Below are 18,531 nucleotides of genomic sequence, written 5' to 3'. Positions count from 1 at the left end.
AGGTTGATTGATTAATAGTTGAAAGAGATGAGGAAGAAGAAAGTTGTTTTGAGAAAGGAAAAAAATAGAGCGTGAGTTTGAGAGAAAGAAATAAAAACGTGAGTTTTAAAGTATGAATGGTATTAACACTGTGAGGTCTCGAAAGTTGAAAAATTGAAATTTTGAGTTAAAAGGAAAACTGTGAAAAATGGGAGTCTGATGCCCACCAAAAGGCCTTGGCGACTCGCCAACAGGTTGAGTGCTCGCCAAAAGTTTCTGGAAACTTGCTTAGACTCAAGGGATGATTAGAGAGTAAGGACGGGTGGTTGGCGACTCATCGTCATGCCTTGGCGAGAGGATTCACATCGTCTAAATATTCAGAGAACACTACTAAAAAAAAGTCAAAAAACGATGGACTGTGTCACTTTTTTTGTCAAAATCGACAGAAAAGTGACGCAGTCGCTTCCGTCACTTTTCATCTCGATGCTTTTCAAGAAGCGACGGACTGCGTCGCTTGGTCTTCAGCATGATGAACATAATGATACAATTCATCGCAATTTTGAAAATTTAATTTTACAGAATTGCAACGGACAGCGTCGCTATGTATGTCGCTTTGTTCTTCATTGTTCTTAATTACGAAGAACAAAGTGACAGACTAGGCGACGCAGTCTGTCGCAATTTCTGCATTTTTTTAACAGACAATAAGGCCCTGTCCGTCACTTTTTCTGCAATCTTTTTAACAGCAGAACCCTGCAATTTCTTCTTCTCAACCTGCTCAATCAATTCAAATCAATAATAGCCCAAACAACACAATCAACAATAAGCTCAAACAACACAATCAATTCTAAATATCTTCCACAATTTTAAAAAATATTCAAAGATGAAAAATTAATAGACTAAACACTTGCAAAAAGTCTTCCAAAATTAGTCAAATATCCAAACTTAACAAAAATATTCAAAAAACAATGGGAGTAGTGTAGCTAAGGAGGAGTGGAGGCTATGTATTCTTCATTCTCTGATGAATCATCGCCAGAAGTGGACGCTCTTGAAGAACGAAATGGCCTACGAGCGAGGTTGAGCACTTGTTATTTAATTTACTCGACGGTTAGATCCATTCTTTTTTGTTCAGCAAGCCTTCTTTCCTCAGACGCTGCCAATGCACATGTAAGGTTTGAGATTTCCTCGACATCTCAGCTATCTGAACACCGTCAAGTGCCTCGGCTTGTCGTGATGATCTAATACCTTGTAGACTTGATTGGAGTCGTCAAACGTCATTTTGAGATCCATCCCGTATTTCCTGCCCTTATGCGTCCTCTTACCACTTTTTCAGTCCAAATTCTAGTGGACTCTTCTAGCATGAGCTGCACCAAATCTGCTCCGGCGCAGATGAAACAAAGCCTGGTATATCCTCAGCCTCTATAGGTCTCCTAGACTTCTTTTTCCTACTCGAACTAGGCTGGGTCATCCCAAGATGATATTGAGATCTATCACCATCACCAGACATCTGTATGCAAATTATATTACAATATATAAAATGATTAAATAAAATTAATATTAGAGAAATAAATTAACTTACATACTTGCTACAAGCTATCATTTTACCACTCTTCCTCCTTGCTTGTTTCATTTTCATCAATATTCTCCCATTCTCCCTACTCAGTTATTTCATTTTCATCATCCTATTCTTCCTCCTCGAATGATTCATCGCATTCTTCATCTTATTTATTTCTTCCTCGACATTTATCATTATCTCATCATCAGAAACTTCTTCAAATATGTATTGAGGATGTTCTAGTGTGGTTTTTAATTCAACATCCAACTTGTTGTTGAACAAGTGCGACATCATTTTTGTATGCCACATCTAACACATTTTCAATTTCAATTCTTCCCACATGCTTTGTCTTTATTATAATCCACAATCAACCTTGTCTCTACGCAATGAATATGGAGCGTAATAAACTTACTTTGCATTTTGTGCAATGATAAAAGGATCATAACTTCTGTATTGTTTGGTGTGTTTAACTTCAATAATGTTATGTTGTTGATCCACCCTTGTGCCTCTATGTGATGGGTTAAATCACTTACACCAAAACTTACACCGAAACAATACAATTTTTTTTTTGCCAGCGTGAATACCTTACTTCAATAATCTCATGAATAACACCAAACTAGTCAATAGTTTGGCCAGAACCATCAGCATCACCTTGTATATAGACACTGCTATTATTAATTTTCTTAAGCCTAGAAACTTGTTCAATTTAAAACTTAAAATCATTCACACAATACTTATTCATTGTTTGAATTTGAGATTCAGGTCCAAGTGCAATTTCTCTTACTAATTGCAAATATTCGACATTTGAACATTCATCATAAATCTGCATAAATCATAAATCTTACATATTTTTTAGCCATTTGAAAAAGGCGGAACCCATCGGTGGCCCCTCAAAGTTGGCACCAACTTTCACTTAGACACTTCAACTAAGATTTGTTCTTTTTAGACACTTCAAGTAAGGTTTCAATGTGTCATTTTGACACTTTTTTTTACAATCACCCAAATATTTAAAGTGTGTGTAATACACTTGCCGCTGATGTGTCAAAGTACCAATTAAATGAAGTTAATGACCACTTTTTTCTAATCAAAAGTCATTATTTTAAAATTATTTTTGATATATGGGTGATTGTAAAAAAAGTGTCAAAATGACACATCGGAACCTTACTTGAGGTGTCTAAAATGAACAAATCTTAGTTGAAGTGTCTAAGTGAAAGTTGGTGCCAACTTTGAGGGGCCACCGATGGGTTAGGCCTTTGAAAAACCTCGTATATATGGCTTCATTACCCCATGTATTTATGAACAAGCTGATAATTATACATTCAGATTTTTCGTTAGTTAATAAACAATTAGTATGTAATTTGATAACATACTTTATCACTTACTCGAGATGTGGTTGAATCTCTGGACAATTAAATAAAATATGTGTCACAGCTGATTACATTTTCATACTAGTGAAGCCTTGTTTTTCACGCTTTTTCGATCCCCGACTATTTTGATTAAAAATTGATATCAAGGAAAACAAAGGATCGGTATCACCTTCATCATTGCGATTGGGCCTAGTTCTCCTACATGGCACTTTATTTTCAAAGTAGTAAGAATAAAAATCACCAGTTTCTCTCGCAATATGACCTTGAACAACTGATCATTCGATCTTTCCCCTTTGCTTAATTGTTTGTTTGCAACTGCCAATTTTTTTGTATGGATATAATTGCTATAGTTAGCTACTAATTATAGTATATATATGAAAAATAACTTAATGAATATAAATTAAGAATAATATTACCTCTCAAATTGATACATCCATCTTGTTTGAACTGCGCCTGCGAGGCAGGTCTCTTGTACAAGGTGAATTGAAAGATGTTCCATCACAATAAAGAAACCACAAAGAAAGATCTTCTCCAACTTAGCAGTAATAACAAAAATATTTTCTTCCATCCTGTCTAAACTACTATGCAATAGCTTTCCTGAACGCAAATCTTTAACGAAAAGACTGATCTCTCTGATTAGTTTTCATATCCGATCAGGTAGATGGATAAAAGCGATAGGAATTAAAGTTTTCATGAATACATGACAATTATGACTTTTCATACCTATCAACTTTCCTTCATTCATATCTGTCCGCTTTCCTAAATTGGAAGCATAGCCCTCCGACATCCTCAAATTTTTAACCCACTCACAAATTTGACGTTTCTCATCCAATGTGAATGAAAAATTGGCTTTAGGCTTAACTATTTTACCATTTTGTAATTCTTGCAGCCACAACTTCTTTCTCCTACAATATTCCTTTATGTCCATTCTAGCTTTTATAGTCTTTTGTTTTACCCTTAACATCCATCACTGTGTTAAATAAATTGTCAAAATAATTTTTTTCAATGTGCATCACATCAAGATTATGTCGTAGGAGATTATCTTTCCAATACGGTAACTCCCAAAATATGCTCTGTTTGGTCCAATTATGTTCAACACCATATCTAGAAATCCTAGAAGGTGAAGCTTCTGTAACTTTAGAAAGTTTTCCAACAGTTATCCAACTAGACAACATTCCGTATGGAGGAAAATCATTAATGGTCCACATTAAGGAAGCACGCATGACAAAATTTTTCTTAGTTGATATATCATAAGTCAGTAGCTTTCAAACCACAATTATTTTAGCTCATCTATCAATGGTTGCAGATAGACATCAATCACAATTTTAGGATTACGAGGATCCAGAATAACACAGCTTAGAAATATGTACGAACTTGTCATGCACATTTTGAGAAAAAGGTTGTACGGGGTAAGAAATACAGGCCAGCAAAAATAAGGTGATGCAGCATTAGAGAATGGTGTGAAGCTATCTGCACACAACCCCAATCTTACATTTCCTGGTTCACTAACAAAATCAGAATATATGTTATCAAAATATTTCTATGCTTCTCCATCAGATGGATGAGATAAGATACCCAACGACCTTCTATATTCACGATGCCATCTTATATGTGGGGCAGACCTCATCGATGCATGCAACCTCTTTAATCTAGGAATAAAAGGTAAATAATGCATCGCCTTAATTGAGACCATCTTTCTAGTAGGAGTTCTCTTATAACGAGTTTGTCCACAAAACTTACAATTTTCTAATTCACTATTTTTCTTGTAGAACAACATGTAACCATTAACACAACAATGAATTCTATCATATGATAATTCTAACTTGGAAACTAATCTCTTTGCCTGATAGAAGTTCTTAGGCATGTTAAACTCAAGATTAACCAACTCGCCCAAAAGATCAACTATTGAGTCCATAGCCGCCCGAGGAACACTCTAATCTGATTTAATATTCCTTAACCTAACTACAACCGACAAAGCAGAATGCGGACTCCCTTCACATAGTGGATGACTAGCCGCTTCTAATTGTTCATAGAAACGCGCTTCTTCATTAGGAGTTTCATCAAAATATTATTTGGGTTTCATCTCACCTTGAACCCCGAAAGCATCATTGACCATTTCATGTACTTTATCATGTTGAACTCTATCATGTAGAATCCTATCACGTTTAAGCCTAATTTGACCATGTGGTACAAGCATATTATATTCTTCCACGGGCAGCAAATTATAAAATATATTATTCAATCCATCTATTTCTCCATGATCAACCCATACAAAATATCTATGTTTAAATCCATTACCATACAAATGAACCATAACTATATCTGAATTAAAAAATTTGAAGCACCTACATTCACGACAAGAACACCTAATCAATCTATTTTTCTTAAAAATATCAAGTATCATTGCATGATCGATAAAACTTCTTACACCGTCAATAAATTTAGTATTCAAACTGTTATGTCGAAAAATAGATGAGAGTTTTAAAATTAATTTCATCTTTTTAGAAAAAATCAATTTTAATAAAAGAGGAGTCGCCACTTAATTTTTTAAAGAAATTAAGAAAACTTAATTTAAAAGACCCTAACAGATTTAAGTCTTAAAAAATTTAGAGAAAAGGGTACGAAATTCATATTACTATTTTAAGAAGGTTTTAGCATTTAAAATAGTCGCTAACATGCGATTGTCCGATGATTTGAAAATTATTTGACTAACTTTGAAAAAATGTATTTCAACAGTAATCAAAGTATTAAACAATTTGAGAAAAATATAAATTTTAAAATATTCAAGATGATTTATAAGAAAAATAGACTTAGTATACAAATGATTAAATAAAAGATGAATGATTTAGATAAATCGTTTAAATAAAACAATCGATCATAAAAAATGGCTTCACTTTGAGGGATTTAATTAGGTTAAACTAAACAATTAATATTAGAACTAATACATGATAAATAAATATTTAAATAAAAGTAAAGACGATAGAAATTAGTAATACCTAAAAGGAAACATTTTAGTTTTTAACATCAAACTACCCAAAATATATACCAAGCAAAAATATATAGGCAAAATAAAATATTTATATATTCACATTCTTCGGATTAGCGCCGGCTTATTAATTGAAAGACAAAAAATATAATATTTTGTTATTTTCTTTTCTGGTCGATTTTCATCATTTCCGAAGGGCTTATCTACCACTACCCCTCCTAAATTTGTTTGTTAGCATAATCCTAAAGCGATCTAAAAGAAATATTAAAAACTAACGTCTTAAAATGTGTCTGACGTCCCAACTTAGTATCCAAGAGGCATTGGATTCACTAGTTGAATGGGTTCTAGACTAAAAGGAATGTAGGCTTCTTAATTAGACACAACGTCAAACAAAACAAATAAGACAACATTTAACACGTAAAATCTCAAGTAAGCCTCTACATAAATTAATTAGCATGCTCAAAAACACAGATAAATTGTGAAAGTCAAAGTAAATATTAAGTGTGTGAATGCTAAGTCAAAATGATGTAGAAGCAAAGTTTAATTAATTAGGCATATAAGAGCAATCTTAATTGTTAGCCTACTTGTGATAAAAGAAAGACATTATTGACAAACTTTAATTTAAACTAAAAAACCTTCAAGAGATTGTATGAATAAGATTTATACTTTGTGACATGATGGAAATTCATAAAAAAAATAATACTATAGGCATGGTTCATAAATTAAATGATATGCTGAAAATTTATTTAAGATGTTACAAGCATGATTTCAGTAATATGAGAAATAATTATTAAAATCTTATAGAAATGATTTCTACTTGTAAGTTTAACATGCTGAAAATCATTATATAAATACTATATACATGGTTTCTATGTAACATAAATTGCAGAAAATTAATTAAAGTTACAGGCATGGTTTCAAACTAAATCAACATGATAAACATTTATTGAAATCCTATGGACATGATTTCTATATATAATATTATGCTAAAATATTTATAGCGGCATGGAGACATGATTTCTTTGTAAACTAGCATGATAATAACTATTTTTTTATCCTATAGACATGATTTCTATATGAATTTGTATGCTGAAAATCAACTAGTAAAGCCTATAGGCATGATATCTAAAAGACAAATTATAATGCAAAATTGATCCTTGAATCAGTATTTTATAACATTTGACAGTTTAACTTTACCAAAACAAAAGTGATTTGTTAAATCTATATTACATGGATGTTCAAAGAAGTCGAAATTAAATACTTACAAATATATTACAATGATTATTTTAAGCAAAATCCAGATTCAAATATTTTTGAACACATATTGATGGTTAGTTAATTAGTTTAACATACTTAAGGTGATATAGATAGACAACTATGTTAACAACAAATCTAACAAGTAAATATGAATAATAAGACATGTAACACACAAGTCCCTCCCCCCTCTTAAGTAGCTCCCTAGCTTATTTTATTATTATGGAGAGTTTACATAAATGATTTGTTACATAGCCAAAATGATTAAGAAGAAATAATAAATACATGAAAATAATAAAGCCAGAACTAAAACTATCTGAATCTTGTTCCAAACGAAATCTTCGTGTCTTGAACTTTGAAGTCCAAACCCTGCTAAATCATGAAAAAAAAACTACAAGCAGCATACAAATAATATAGAGATATGACATGTTTATATATTTTATTTCAAACAAGCGCAGTCAAACAAAAAGGAGAACACATTTAAACTAATAGACCCGCGTATATAAAAAAAATAAATTACTAACCTGAATGCTTCAGTTAGGAAGAATAGATAAATAATTCTAACTTATCATCTTGAGAACAAACAAGTTGATGTTAAAACATATAAGACAACTCTTCTTATTTTTTTTATTTTTTTTCAGAGATGTAAGAAATGTAGAATATTTTCCTTCTTTCTTAACTCTCTTAGCTTTTTTTTTTTCCTTTTTGTTTTTTCTATCCTCCTCTTTCTGTTTTTTTTTTCCTTCTCCTATTCTTTAGTGAATACTCAAGTATATATCCCAAAAAAATAAGAAATGGGGAGATGATTAGAATAATGTGGAGCGGACAAATTAATAAATTAATACGGAATGGGCAGGTGGTTAAAATAATGTGGAATGGGCATGCTGTTAACTAATTAGTATATATACGTATGGGAAAATGGGGAGGGAACAAGCATGCTATATATGTATATATATATTCTAAAAGGGGGACAAGCATGGGAGTTTTATTATATAATAGTATGGGGCGCTACTCTCTCTCTCTATATATTCTGAAAAAAGGTACAAGCATGGGAGTTTTATTATATAGTAGTATGGGTACTAACTTTATTTCAAATTCAAATTTCAGAGTGCAAGATTAAAAATAAAATAATAAAATAAAAAAAATGATTACAAAATATTAGCAATTTAAGAAAATATTAATCTATAAAGATTTCAATCAAAAGTCAAATAATATTCATGATTATGTTAGACAATTTCCTATGGTCATTTTTAGAGAAGTAAACAGGATATGAGTGTAGATCAGATCCTTTAGTCTCAACATGAGTCAAGGATTCACCACAAACACTCATTCTTACGCAATCAAAGGAGATATTATGAATCAAACTCAAACGGAAAAGAAACAGATTAACATGAATATGAAAGTACCAAAATTATCACTCTCAAGGATACTACATGAGTATTTTCATAGCTATATCTTATTCAAAGAGAAAGCAATTAACCCAACTCAATTAAAATTTCACAGTTGATCTAAACAAAACACAATCTCCATACGGTCTTTTTCCCAAAAATCAGAAATCAGTAAATGGGTTGAAATATATCCTAATTAATCAAACATGTAAAGTCGTTGCACAGAAAGCAATATAGCAAAATATCTCAACTTACAGGAAACAACAATGAGTTAAGCTAAATTATAATTGGATCATATTAGTACTCATTTCGAATCTAAAACTCGTTGCACAGAAAGCAACATGTTGAATAGCTTTTATAAAATAAGTGGGTGTTATAAGAACTCACCCGGGACGGATCTTGTAGATCCGTCTTTGAACCGTCGGCGGCTATGCGTGGCGGCATTACTGAGGAGCTGCCGTCGCTGCAGCTGCGCGTCGTCGACGTCGCTGGTTACTGCCGATGTGTTGTTCGTATGGTTGCTGCTCACTGGACAGCAACTCGGAGGAGAAAGAGCGATGGTGGTGGCTGCTATAGTTTGTCGTGGTGACGTGAGAGGAGAGGTGCTTGTCGGAGGCTGCCGCTGGAGGAGCTGCTGGTGGCGTCGATGGTGGATGTTGCTCGGAGCTGCGGGCTGCTGCAGTTGTCTTCGGCGAAGAGAAGACGACGACGTGGAGTGGTGGTGGAGGCGGTGAAGAGGGGGATAAGAGAAAGGAGAAGAGGGAGGTGGCGCTAGGGGTCTCCTTCTCTCTTCTTGGAGAAGATGACCCCCCAAAAAATGACCCCATTAGTTTAGGTTTTAGGGTATTTTGTAATTAGAAAATAGGAAATGCGATTTTAGCCGTTGATTAGTTTTGATGAACGGTTGGAATTTGATTTTGTCATTTAATAAAGATGAGATGGATGGGTGTGATTAAAAGATGAATTTAAGATTTGAATTTGGATCATATTGAATTTAAATTAGGCCAAAAATTAAAATGAATTGAATAAAAAAAGGACTATGCTTACAATAAAAATGGAGAAAAATTGAATAAATTGCTATCTAATTAATAACCATAATATATCATAAATTTTATTTAAGTAGTAGAATTTTTATAAATGAAGTAACTCCTTATGTATATGCTACATGCATATATGTGTGTGTATATATATATATCGTACGTATGTACATACCAAAATAGATGCGTAATTAATATAATTCACTAAATATATAATAAACTTTACTAAATAATAACTTTAATGCACGTGTATAAAACGTATTAAAATAGACATGCAATATGAATAAGTAAATTATAAAACAGACTTAATTAAGAAATATTTTTTATATATAGGAAATACACACGTATATAATATATGCTAAATAGACACGTAAAAAAATATTTGAACAATATGAGGCTCGTTATTTGAAAAATAAAAAATAGTAAAGATAATAGTTATACTACTAATAAATAGCAAAAATATTATGGCTTGCGAACGTAAAAATATACATTTTGTTGGGTAAAACTAAATATAAATTATTTATTCAATAAAAAAATAATTTTGAAAAATACATATTTATTAAGATAGCAATCCGAAAATAGTTAAGGGTTGGTCAAAATTGGGTGTCAACACAAACCACCACCAACTTAATAATGCATGTTATACATCCATAAACGATGATCCATCTACAAAATTATATATATTCAAGCTTAATTAATCAGTTCATAAAGACTACAATTCATCAAGACTACAAGTGTCATTAATTCAAGTTATAATTAATTAATTCATATAATAATTAAGTTTAAGTTATAATTAATTCAAGTTATAATTAATTAATTCATATAATAATTAAGTTTAAGTTATAATTAAGTTCAAGTTATAATTAATTCACGTTATAATTAAGTTTAAGTTATTATTAAGTTCAAGTCCTAATTAATTCAAGTTATAATTAATTTCATGTTCTAATTAATTCAAGTTATAATTAATTTCATGTTCTAATTAATTCAAGTTATAATTAATTTCATATTATAATTAATTCAAGTAAAAATTAAGTTCAAAGTTCATGACATTCAAGTTGAAATTCTAAATTCAAATATCCTAAAATTCAAGTATCTAAGTTATTCAAATTAGTTCTAAAGTCTAAAGAGTTCAAAATTTATATAAACCTAAAAAAAATTCTAAGTTTATTTTCAAAAGTTCTAAAGTTTAAATTAATGACTTTGAATATCTAACTCTACTTAGCTTAATTAGTCCTAAAGTCTAAAGATTTCAAAAATTATACAATCCTAAAGTTCAAAATTAGTATCTAAGTTATTATAATTATAAGTTCTAAATTAAAGTCCTATAATTCAAGTATCCAATTTCCAATATTTTTCGAAGTTCAAGTATCCAATTTCCAATATTTTTCTAAGTTCAAGTATCCAATTTCCAATATTTTTCTAAGTTTCAAGCTTTAAAACTTCTTATATTCAAGTATCTAAGTTATTCTAATTAGTTCTAAAGTCTAAAGAGTTCAAAAGTTATACAAACCTAAATTAAAGTTCAAAATTAGTATTTAAGTTTAACTTCAAAATTCCTAAAGTTCAACATTAGCTTAATTAGTTCAAAAGGAAGTTTAACTTCAACAAGATTTCTAAAGTTAACAAAAAATTCAACTTCAAAGTTCTAATTAAGTTCAAGTTCTAAATTTAAGTATCCTAAAATTCAAGTATCTAAATTATTCTAATTATAAGTTCTAAAGTCCTAAAACTCAAGCCTCTAAGTTCCAATATTTTTCTCTAAGTTTCAAACATCAAAACTTCCTAAGTTACAATCCAATATACAAACAAACTACAACAAACTAAATGGAATAAACTAATTAACTAACTAATAAATCACAAATTACTATCCAATTTACAATCTAATTCAAAAATCCCAAATCTAACTTAAAGCTTAAAATCAAAACTATAACTAGATTCACTAATTTTATAATCCAATATACAAATAAACTACAACAAACTAAATGACATAAACTAATTAACTAACTAACATTATAAATTACTAAAAAATTTACAATCTAATTCAACAACCAAATCTAACTTAAGCCCTAAAATCAAAACTATAACTGCATTCACTAATTTCACAATCCAATGTACAAATGAACTACAACAAACTAAATATAACCAACTAATTAACTAACTAACTAACAAATGACAAATTAAAAAATTAAATTTTTTTATAAAGTTTAAGCTCTAACCTCTTAAAGATGAATAAACAATCCTAAATCACCACTGGACGGCGGCGGCGCAGCGGCGAAAGTGGGGGACTAGTAGGGGAAGGCAACGGGAGTGGGGGGATGGCGGTGAGACGAGGGGTGGCAGATTTGTAGAGAGAAGGGAGAGAGAAGAGAGAGGCAAAAAAGAATAAAATTTGATCTGCCTCCCAAATATTTTAATAAAAGTGATGGACTGCGTCACTAAGTACGTCAATTTTTAAAAAATATTTGACCGCCATTTTCACCAAAAAGTGGTGTAGTCCATCGCTGTTTTAAATTGATTGACCAAATCTTTTGACCAATAGCGACGGATTTAGCAACTTTGTCCATCGCTCTTTTAAAAAAAATTAATAAATAAAAATTAAATACTTACGACGGATGGCGTTGTAATATTTATTTTATAAATAATTATTTTTTGTCAAAATATATAAAATAATTATAAATAAATAATATTTATTTTTGGCGCAAAAAACCTCCAAAATAAGCGACGGACTAAGCGTATCTGTCCGTCATTTTTAATTAAAAAAAATAAAAACGACGAATAATGTAGTTTTTTTTGTCAATTTTTGTAGTGACGCTGTCCATCGCTTTTGGTTCAGTCACTTTTTGGCCTCTTTTTAGTATTGAAAGTTGGCAGGAAAAAGGAAAATTGAGCGAGCGAAGTGACCTGATCGGCGACATGTCGAGTGTCCTAGGTGACTCGCCAAATAGTTCAAGAACTCACCTAATGTGTTGAAAAACTTAGCTAAAAAGGCGAAAGGTAGGTTGGTGAGGACAAGAAGGAAAGGCGATTCGCCGAATTGGTTGGCGAGCTAGTCTATCTCGCCAAAATGTTTTGAGGATTTCTGAGCAGTTATTTAGGGTGATTAGGCGAGAAAGCTAGAGGTCGGCGACTCGCCGACTATGAAGGCAAGCTCGACCGACCTCGCCAAAAAGGACCCCGACGGTTTTAAATGAGGATATTTTTGTCCTTTCCGACTTATTTAATCCCTAAGTTACGTCATTTTAAGAATATTCCCAAAGACTATAACTACCCAAACCCTTCAAATTTCCCCCATAATTAATAGTCTTAATATTTCTCTCACTAAATTCTTTTCCAATGACCAATTTCAAAGACAAGGCTAGGGATCCAAGGTTTAAAGCCTCTTTTTCCCAGATTTTTGAGCTTTGTTTAATCAAGGTATGTGAGAATTCATCCATGGATCCTTCCATCCATGGAGTCCCAAGATTTTCTTCAATTTTCCTTTATGAATTGTATTGGGTCAATTAAATTATAGTTTATTTCATTATTACTGATTTAATTATGCATGATTCACGTTAAATTGCATGATTTCAAGCTGATTTCCATAGACCCATGCATTACACTCTTTTTCAAGTATGAAATTATGAAGTTATGATTATGAATTGATGAAGTATTTATGAAAAGCAATGATGATGATGAATTATGATCTCAATGATTTTTTATGAAAGCTTTCATGGTTGTGAAAGGTAATTCTCACACATTCATGTTAAAGAGATGAAATATTTTCGCATCTAATGACGGATTTATAAGGATTGAAATATTTTCTCATTCTGGTATGAATCAATCATGTTAATGAGCTACTCTTATGACTATTTTATGATTATTGGGTTGGTATTTATTATAACATTTTCTAATGATGTTAATGACTATGTTTTAATAAATTCAGTTTGAATAATGACTAATCACTGAGATGACTTTAAGGTGGGGTTCGATCCAGAAGCTCAAGTTACGACCCAAGGGAATTCTAGTAGCAACCTTTAGTCCCTAACTACATTGCCCGCGTAGGTTTGCCAATATGGCCTAGACAGTGGATCCACAAATCGCTCAAGTTAAGATGTTCTCATAGAGTCTACCTTGACAAGTAGCCTCTCTCTTCTTGATGTGGAAGTTACATCAGATTCCATGTTATAGCTCGCATGGCTTTAAGTGTCGGTAATGTCCTATCCTATATATGGAATTGTATAAGAATTCTCATGATAATTATTATGCATTGACCACATGATTATGATTATGGTTTTCTAATGTTTTCAAGTTTTACTTATGTTTCAAGATGTTGGTCATGCATCTCATGTTCATACTGCTTATCACATACTTAGTGCATTCCATGTATTAACGCATATTTGTGCCAATATTATATCATAATATAGGGTCCGATGATCACATTCCTCCCACTCGTGGATAGAGTCATATATTGCTATCATCGCTTGCTTGGTGAGTCCTCATGTCTCTATAATGACCCTAAAGGTTACTTTTGATATTTTTGATAGAATTACCATTTTACCCCTCTTATTAGCTTTCCCGAGTCACTTTTAGTTGGGTCTAACACTTGGTTTTTGGGAATCTTGTGAAGAGTTGAGATTTTGCTAAAGAAATAAATTTTAAAGGCTTAAGTTGTCAAATTTTGAGCTTCGGAGTCAATTGGAATTTTGAGTCTCGAAATGGAATTTCTTCAATTCCATCAGTTCCAAAATGTGGACATTGGTCTAGGAGAATTGTCAGAATCATATTTGAAGTTGAAACGTGGATTTTAGATCCGAAGTTGGAAATTGAGTTAAAGTTTGATCCAAATTTGACTTTAGTCAACATTTGGGGTTTGGGTGCTTGAATTGGATTTCTGATGATTCAATGATTTCGGAGGGTGATTCTAACACTAGAAATGACTTTGTTGTAATTTTTAGAGGTCCCAAAGATATTTTGGGTATTTCAAGTACTGAAACTAGTTTAGTTGCGACTTATCGAATTTAGGGTCAAAGAAACCTCGAATTCGAATTATGATGATTCCATTGAATACAAAATATCAAATTTAGTAGTGTTGCATATATGGTTTGTTTGTACGGGATTCCGAACAAATCCCGAGGGCCCGATCAGAGGTTTGAGTTTTTACCTTATTTAGTTTTCTGGTGCTGGTGCAGGGTCCGCTTAAGAGAACCTTTGCTTTAGCGAGTCCTATCGCTTAAGTGAAGGGGCTTACTTAAGAGGGGTTTGCGAAAGTCAACCTCCACTTTAGCGACCCTATGTCGCTTTTTCGACACCTGAGAAGCCCAAAAACAGATTTTGGGTCATTTCTTCCATTTTTGAGTTCTTAAGCTCTGATTAGGCAATTTCTTCGAGGTTTCTTGCGACAAAACTCTTGGGTTAATATATTTCTAACACTTTTCTTCAATCCCCACTGAATATTTTCAAATTTTGGGTTTCAAATTGGAGATTTTGGAGTTTTCTTGAACATGGTTTTTATGAAAGAAAAATTGGTATTGTGAACTCATTTTAGCCCCATTTTCGAATTGGTTCACCATTATATTCCTAATTACTTGAGGAAAATTTTTATCCAAGAATTTTCAAATTTTAACCACAATTTTCGGTGTCCAACTTTTGGACCATTTTTCCCTTTTCACCCTGAATTAATTGATTTTAGTGTCATTGGCTTTGAAATATGATTGTAAGTGTATATTTGATTAGATTATAGTGATTTGGAGTATCACCAGAGAGGGAAAGCTTTGGATTTGAGTTGACCATGACCTTGACTAAGGCAAGCGAATTTCTAAACCCGTTCTTAAGCTTGTAGGATCATGTATTCGTTTGTGTCTTATGTGTTGAGGATTGATAGAAAATGGTTTTACAAACTACTGATATTCAAATGAACTTGATGATAAAGAGTGGGGTAATAAATAGAAAATTGAGATGAGATAACATGTTGTGTTCGATATAATAGAACTATGGGCTTGTTGTGGATATTTGGATATATTTATATGTTATTGTTATGATATTGACTAATTGGATGATTGTGGACTATATAACATTATATGTGAATATTCATTCTGTATTCACTTATTACTTGTGCATATATTTATCTGTGATGACTGAGAAAAGTGATATGAGCGAGATGTTGGATATTGGGGCCAAGATTTCTACCGATCGAGGTGATTTATCGAGGCCTTTTCTGACGGTCGAGGTATCTTCCAGCGGATATTATAGCCAAGGTCTTTTCCGGTGGCCGAATTTTTTTTCCGATGGATATTATAGCCGAGGTCTCTTTCGGCGGATACATGATTCATGTGAGGCCCCCATGAGTTCCTGTCTGAGGTGATCAAGAATCTGGACTGGAATCTCTTCATAACTCAAACTCTCTTTCACCCCAATTCTCTTAGTTAGGACAACAAGTGGAGGATCTCCCAAACACTTCTTAAGCATAGAGATGTGAAACACGGGAGGAATAGCTATTAATTCTGGGGGCAACTCCAATTCATAGGCTACGTTACCAACCCTCTTCACAATCTGATAAGGACCAATGTAGCGGGGACTAAGCTTCCCTTTCTTTCCAAATCTCATCACACCCTTCATGGGTGAAACTTTCAAGTATACCCAATCATACACTTCGAGCTCTAAATCTCTTCTCCTAACATTAGTGTAGGATTTCTGGCAACACTGAGAAGTCCTCAATCTCTCTTGGATGGTTTTTACCTTCTACATAACTTGGTGAACCAAGTCTGGTCCAATCAACTCAGCTTTACCACTTCGAACCAACCAATTGGTGATCTACATCTCCTCTCATACAGAGCTTCATAAGGAGCCATTTGAATACTCGAATGGAAGCTATTATTGTATACAAACTCAATAAGAGGTAAATGATCATCCCAATTACCTTTGAAGTAGATGACATAGGCTTTCAACATATCCTCTAAAGTCTATATCGTATGCTCTTCCTGGCCGTCTGTCTGTGGATAAAAAGCAGTATTAAGGTTCACTCTTGAACCCAAACCCTTCTGAAATAATTTTCAAAACTGAGCAGTGAATTGAGATCCCCTATCTGAGATGATAAACAAAGGAACTCCATGCAGTCTAATAATCTCTCTAAGATATAATTTGGCATAATTCTCTGCGGTGTCCATAGTCTTAACCGACAAGAAATGAGCTGATTTGGTCATATTGTCCACAATCACCCAAATAGAGTCATACTATTTGCAGGTTCGCGATAAACTGGTAATGAAGTCCATGTTGATCATCTCCCACTTCTATTCCAGGATCTCTATATTTTGAGCAACTCCACAAGGCCTTTAGTGCTCAACTTTAACTTGTTGGCAGTACGGGAACTTGGACACAAACTCTGCTATATCTCTCTTCATTCCACTCCATCAGTATACTTCTCTCAAGTCGTGGTACATCTTTGTCGAACCTGGATGGATGGAATACATGGAATTATGGGTTTCTGCCATGAGTCTCTCTCGAATGCCATCAACACTTGGAACACATAATCTCTCTTGATATCTAAACACTCCATCTACCCCTTTGGCAAAAGACATTACCTTCTGCTTGTGAACCTCATCTTTCAGTTGAAGGAGAATGGGGTCTTAATCTTGCTTTCCTTTTACCTCTGCAACTAGAGATGATTTAGCTCCAATTCGGACTATTGTACTACCCTCACTAGAGTCAATAAGTCGAACTCCCAAACGCAAAAGTCTATGCACTTCCTTTTCCAACTCCTTCTTTTTCGCTTCCACATGGGCCGTACTCCCCATGGATAACCTGGTAAGAGTATCAGCAACTATATTTGCTTTACCTGGGTGGTAGAGAATGCTCATGTCATAATACTTGAGCAACTCTAGCCATCTTCTCTGCCTCAAGTTCATCTCCTTTTGACTGAATACATACTGTAACCTCTTATGGTGCGTGAATACATCCACATGTACACCATAAAGATAGTGACGCCAGATCTTAAGAGAAAATATTATAGTTTCCAACTCAAGGTCATGAGTGGGGTAGTTTCTCTCATGGGTCTTAAGTTGTCTGGAGGAATAGGCAATGACCTCACCTTTCTGCATTAACACGCATCCCAACCCAACTCTAGAAGCATCATAATAGATTACAAAACCATTTGTTCCCTCGGGTAGGGACACCATCGGAGTAGTAGTCAATCTACCTTTTAACTCTTGAAAGCTTTTCTCACAAATATCAGACCATTGAAACTTAGCCTTTTTTTGAGTCAGCTTAGTCAATAGTGAGGATATGGATGAAAATCCCTCAACAAACCTCCTGTAGTAACCGGCTAAACCCAAGAAACTCCTTATATCGGTTGGAGAGGTGGATTTGGGCCAGTTCTTAACTGCCTCAATCTTTTGAGTATTAACTCGAATTCCATCAAGATATAATATAGCCTAGGAACGCTATAGATGCAAGCTAAAACTCACACTTTGAAAACTTAGCATACAACTCCGTCTCCTTGATAGTTTGAAGGACAATCCTAAGGTGGTTAACAAGCTTACTCTTACTTCTAGAGTAGACCAAAATATCATTGATGAAGACAATCATAAACGTATCAAGGTATGGCTTGAATATTCGGTTTATGAGGTCTATAAAAGTTATAGGTGCATTTGTCAATCCAAAGGACATAATAAGAAACTCAAAATGACCATAGCGGGTTCAGAAATCCATCTTCGGGATGTCACATTCTCTCACTTTCAACTGATGATAGCCTAATCTGAGGTCTATCTTAGAGAAACATATGACACCTTGAAGTTGGTCAAATAAATCATCTTTCTTGGGGAGAGGATACTTGTTCTTTATGGTGACCTTGTTAAGTTGCCGGTAATCAATGCTCATTCTAAGGGACCCATCTTTCTTTCGCACGAATAGGACGGGAGCGCCCCAAGGTGAGACACTTGGCCTAATAAATCCCTTATCTAGGAGATCTTTCAGCTGTTCTTTCAACTTTTTCAAC

The sequence above is a fragment of the Solanum dulcamara genome, chromosome 5 (assembly GCF_947179165.1).
Source record: "Solanum dulcamara chromosome 5, daSolDulc1.2, whole genome shotgun sequence".
NCBI lineage: Eukaryota > Viridiplantae > Streptophyta > Magnoliopsida > Solanales > Solanaceae > Solanum > Solanum dulcamara.
This window is presented reverse-complemented; position numbering follows the sequence as displayed.